Genomic DNA, 5,944 nt, shown 5'->3' on the forward strand with positions numbered 1-5,944 from the left:
AATCTGATCTCAGGTCAGAATGGGTTAATCAGAACCAGTGTGTGTCCCAGTGGAAACGCGTATGAATCTGATCTCAGGTCAGAATGGGTTATATTGTTTGAACCCCCCCCCACCCCACTCCTGCAAGACTGAATATCTTGCTGCATTTATTGTTGCTTTTGATGGAGACTTCAGAAAGGCAGGGGAGAGATTGTAGTGTGAAATAATGGCAGATGGTTCGAATGTGTTCCCAGAGATGAGTCTCTCTCATGTCCTACATTACCTCTGGCTGGCCTTGAGTCCAATTCGGCTAGAGCCTCCACATCTGTTTCTTTGCTATAGAGTATACTTTCCTTTAATAACCCATTCAATCCAGGAAAGCGGTGTCATTTTTGCAACCGCAGGGTCGCAGTTACTATGAAATCACGCCTCCATATAATGGTCACACCTCGTGACATCACACCTCCATATATGGTCCACGCCTTGTGACATCAAACCCCCATTTATGGTCACACTATAAATGGCCATATATGGCCGGCATCTCCATATATGAAGATCACGACACTGACCTCATCTAACCCTGGATAACCATACATGGAGAAGACTAGGATCATCACCTAGATCTGCAGTCTGTTGTCACCCAGGTGGATATGTTGATCTGGACTCCCCCATTCCAAAGCGACAGCGCTCGCCCAGCAGTCTGCCTGTCACCCAGGCGGATGCATGCATGTGACCAACATGCAAGGTCGCATCTCGCCCTCAGGCGTCTTACTGGTAGATGTTAGCTATATGTAGGGTGTGTGTCACCAACTCACCATGAAATAAAATGCAGATATAGAAGCTCATACTGTAGATCATGAAAATGTGCAAACATTTTTAACTCAAATCCTTTTCTGGGGGTCCCTGGAGCAATTTGTTTTGCGATAGGTCGAAGTTTTGTGGTCCTTGACATGAAAAAGTTTGAGAAACAGCAACCACTGATATAGCAACACAAGTTTTTCAGAAAACCGTTTAGAATTAGGATTTTGTAGAATCGGCCTCGGGTCATAATGGGTTACAAAGAAAAGAAGAAAATATGTTTCCTGGGCAACAACAACAACATGCTCGGTGACATGGCGCCTCACCAACATGTTCTGAACATCATACCCAAGCAGTCAAGTCAAGAGTCATAGATCAAATAGGCAAAGACTCCTGACTCATGATGGAGTTGCGGGATTATTACTTACTCTGAACATTGACACTCTTAAAACTCTGTATTCCTCGAAATAGCTTGCAGGAGGTTAGAGTTTATCTGTTTGAAAGACAAAAACATTCAGAACAGAGAAATGTAACAGATGCTAGAAAACCCAAGGGGCCCATATAAACGTCACGCTTCAAAAAGCTAGATCGCAGAGGGGAAAAAAAAGCCAACTAGATAACGGGGAATTTAAATGACAACGAAATAAATATGTGGAACATAAACGCGAAACCAAAGCAATACATTTTGATTTATCAAAACCGCAAAGCTTGAAACCTGGCGAGTGTATTAGGCTCATTTGCTTTCATCGCACTTCCACGTCCATTTTTAACAAATAGATCTCAGATTCTGAATTCTCATAGTGTGGCGTCGTTGCTCTCGTATGTAATCAATAAAATCTTGTAGAAAACCTTGAAAAGTGGTTTCTGATTGTTCTGCAGAATGGGTAAAAATGAACACACGCAACAATCACTTCCACGTGTGCAATATTGTTCCTGCTGACTCCAATGTTTCAGACACTACTTATTGTACATATCTGTGAGACCGCTGGCAGTTGTCAAAGTTATTGCCAGATATAGGAGCGAGGGGAAAACCAAACGTGAATAAAATGAGCAGGCTAGGCTTTACTTTGATAGATTACAAGCTCCAGATTGACAAAATAAAAATGGATATGTGATAGCGGGATGTTTAAAAAGAAGGAACGGGGGGAAGAAAAACGATAACTCTGGGTTTGATGCATTTCAGACACTTTGTTATTGCGCCAAACGGAACAGTGCTCTAGAGGAGGTAACACAACAGGATGATGATAGATAATGCCATAATGCAATTTAGGTCGACTTCCCTTTTCTTTTCAACTTCGGCCCCTGTTTTGAAGTTATAATTCTCCGTTTTTTTTCTCGGGCCCCACTTTAAAAGTCATGCAAAGACAGCAACTCAATCCAGAGCTACTTCTCGTCTGCGTCAGCCCCCTTTTCTGTTGAATTACCGAGCTGTTAGGGTGTTAGTCTGGCGTTTCAAAGCCCCCGCGATGGATTGCTCCCGGGCCGGCTCATAACCTATGGCGCGCTATGACAGGTATCACTATTACGCTCTGCGTTCCATTTGGGTTACTGATCACGGCATAAAAGCCCATAGGGCCTGATTTGTGTTTTGCTATAAAAGCCCACGCAGCAAAAATGAGGGGAAAAGTTGGGGAAAAAACGGAGGGTGGAGTCGGTGGGTGGGGGTGGGGGTGGGGGTGGTGGAGGAGGATGTGTGATAATGAACGTCCGGAAGTGAGGCAGGGAGAGATGGAGGTGAGGAGGGGGCTGTGAGGGATCGTCTGGAGATGCGGCGATTGGATGGTAGCCGTGACGGATCGGGAGAGTGACAGCTATGTGGCCAATCAATAAGGCCCCGTCAGTTGCCAATGGCAATTTGGAGAGTTGCGTGACACTGAGACAAATTGACACAATCAGAATTCAGAACTGCTGAAGATGAACAGACATTCGCCTGCGTGAGCTTGTGTGTGTGTGTGTATTGTGTGTGTGTGTGTGTGTGTGTGTGTGTGTGTGTGTGTGTGTGTGTGTGTGTGTGTGTGTGTGTGTGTGTGTGTGTGTGTGTGTGTTTGTGCGCGCATGTGGAGTGTGTGTGTGTGTGTGTGTGTGTTCCAAGACTCACAAAGATAAATAACCAAATCTCAGCATGCAAGGAGAAATAGGAGGTGGAGGAAGTGATATATTAAGGAGGGAGAGATTGTGAGTAACGGATGAAAAGGCAGGGGGCTTTGGGGGGGTTGGGGTGTAAATGAGAAGGAGAAGGTATAGGGAACCGCCGGAAGAGAAGCGCAGAGACCGTAACCTTAAATCTGCCGGCGTCGAGCGAGGCCAATATTCTCTTTCTCGCTGTCCTTCTGTCACTCACATAATTATTCTCTCTCCCATCTTCCCCTCACTCATATCCCTCTTCGCAATTGCACATTAATTTTTCAGTGTCAATCTGGCTTGTGCCCTTAGCCCTGCTCTCTCCTCTTCCTCCTCTTCCTCCCTCTCTCTCTCCCTCTGTCTTCCACCCTCTCTTCTTATGTGATCACCCTCACCCCCCCCCACAAATAACTTTGTTTTTGTTTTGTTCTCTGGCGAGCTTGTGCCTTGGTCAGTGTTTGGGGTGACTGTACCCTTCCGGTGTTTATCCCATTCTGACCTGAGATCAGATTCTAAAATGTCTATTACATCTGACAGTTTCATTATTAAACCCATTCTGACCTGAGATCAGATTCTAAAAGTGTCTTTGATTTTTCAAAAATAGCAGACCTACAAGCTCGGATCGCGCCACTCGGTGGCGCGATATGAGCTTGTAGATCTGCTATTTTTCAATAGCTAAAGCACGACATGATGCCAACACCAAATGGGTGCCCGGTCAGAATGGGTTATTCAGTGTGCTCCATTTGTCTCTTTTGTTTGTTTGCCAAAGCGAGGGACAGATAAATATATTAGACAATTAATAGCGCCATACTTCTTTAAAAATAATCTCCTTCCGCTCTCACACTGGGTTCTGGGCGCTATCCATCTCTCCTCTCTCTCTGTGTCTCCTCTCCACTCCTCCGCCCCCTTTGCCCTTCTCACCCAGAAGCCCTCCCTTCGCTCTCCCCCGATTTCCTCCAGCCTCCCAACGCCTCCTCCTCCCCGTCTCTCTCTCGTGCTGTATTTGGTCCGGGGCTGCAGTGGATGTTGCTGTTTGAATAGGCATATTTTGTCCTGCTTTAATAGCCTACCTCCTCGCTCACTATGTGATTTAGCTCTTGGCCTTATCTCTCACAAACACAACCGCTTCTCGGTGTATATCTCCGGGCTTCTCTCTCTCTCGCTTTCTCTCTTTTTTTCCCCTTCTGTCCCTTTTCTGACGCTTCTCTTTCTAGCCCACACCTTCTGGCCGCTGTGACGCCACCCGCCGGGGTTTATCGGCATGCCGCAAAAAAGACAACGACCGTACGGTTTTTGTGTGACTTGATATGATATCTGTAGCGCATTTGCTATTACACTTGTGTACACACTTAACCCTGTATATCTGATGGACAAGGAGGTATGGGGGACACATCGAGGCATTTCATTTCATTAACCCATTTGGGGCGGCACCCCTTTTGGTGTTTTAAACATTATGTTATAATTAGCTATTGAAAAATAGCAGATCTACAAGCTCATACGTAGAGCGTATAGCTCATACGAGCTTGTAGGTCTGCTAATTTATGAAAAATCGATTAAATGTGCCTCAATTTTGATTTTTTTTTCAAGACAACCAGTTTTTAACTCAAATCTTTGTTCTGGAGAGGTCCTGGAAAACATATTTACAGATGGTGTCTCGGTGGCCAATTACAGATCATTTTTTGGGGTTCTTGACATGAAATATTGAGTGATATAGGCCTAGAAACAGGTATTTCAGAAAACTGTCAGGATTTAGAAGGCTTTTTTTATTTCGATGTCAGGCCTAAATGGGTTAAGGCATCAACAGAAAGAATAAATTCCAGCAACCCACTTTGCTATAGGGCTGTCAGAGCTAAGGGAGAGAAGGCAGTCTTATTTGTCAAGTAGCTGTTGTATTTGCTGGCTATAACGTGGAGAGTTTGGAAGGCAGAGGTGCTCGCTCACTTGCACAGGCCAATGTAGACTAAACTGGGATTTATTTTGTACCCCTAGCATGCAGTAGCATTGGCATATTATGTAGCCAACTTACTGATTGAAACAACAGGTGGTGGGAGGCTACAGTCGCTTGCGCACAGCTTGAGAAAGACTTAATTCATTCCCTTACTGGGTGCTTTCCCTGCTTGCTATAGCAATAACAACACAGAATACAACATTTATAGTTTCGCCTTTCTGTCATATTGCTTTGAAATATACCCAGAGGATATAGTGCGTGGAGTTGTCAGTGCTGTCAATACAGAATTGTAACAAAAAGTTATCACAGACACAGACCCCCCCCCCCCCCCCCCCCCCCCCACCCCCCCCCCTTTCTCCCTCAGTGGGCAGAAATAAGGATGGCATCATTCCATCACACTTTCTACAAACACCATTGGGTGCAGTTCAAGGCATCAGTGGGATATTACATGAATCCAGGCCAACTTGGACCATCATTCTGAACGCAGGATGATGCATGGCAATTTTGCTATGATTCCTCACAGCCTTTCTGTGAACTAGTAATTCATTTGGAGCTTTGGGATTTGGGATTTGTGGTAGGGACTAGGCTATATACACAGTCCTGGACACACGCATTTGCACGCGCAAAAACAAAAACTCACATATTGTACCGTACATGCATTTAGAAACAGGCATGTATGCACACAGATGTACACATGTTGCTCTAATGCACTCACGTACACACACAGATGTCATAGATTAAAAGGCACTCAAACTAATTATCACACACCTCGGCCATACTGTACCACACGTACTGTATAACCATCTGTGAATCCAGTGTAAAAGGACGTGAGAATACGGGATCTGTCACAACTAAGATATTCGATTATAATTCGAGCTGTCATTCATACATATTGACATTGACAATTTGTTGCCTCGCGTATAGCCAGCCTTCCTTTGCAATGCACATTGCCACAGGCAGATTAGTGAGCGAGGCTATGACATTTGATAGTTACAGTAGGTGAATGGATGGACGGCCGCATCAGACGGATGGACTAACTGACCACCCTTAGTCATTTAATCCACCCAAAACATAATCTTTGTAACCGAGGATCATATC

Source organism: Protomyctophum parallelum (genome assembly GCF_964188405.1).
Source record: "Protomyctophum parallelum genome assembly, chromosome: 3".
NCBI lineage: Eukaryota > Metazoa > Chordata > Actinopteri > Myctophiformes > Myctophidae > Protomyctophum > Protomyctophum parallelum.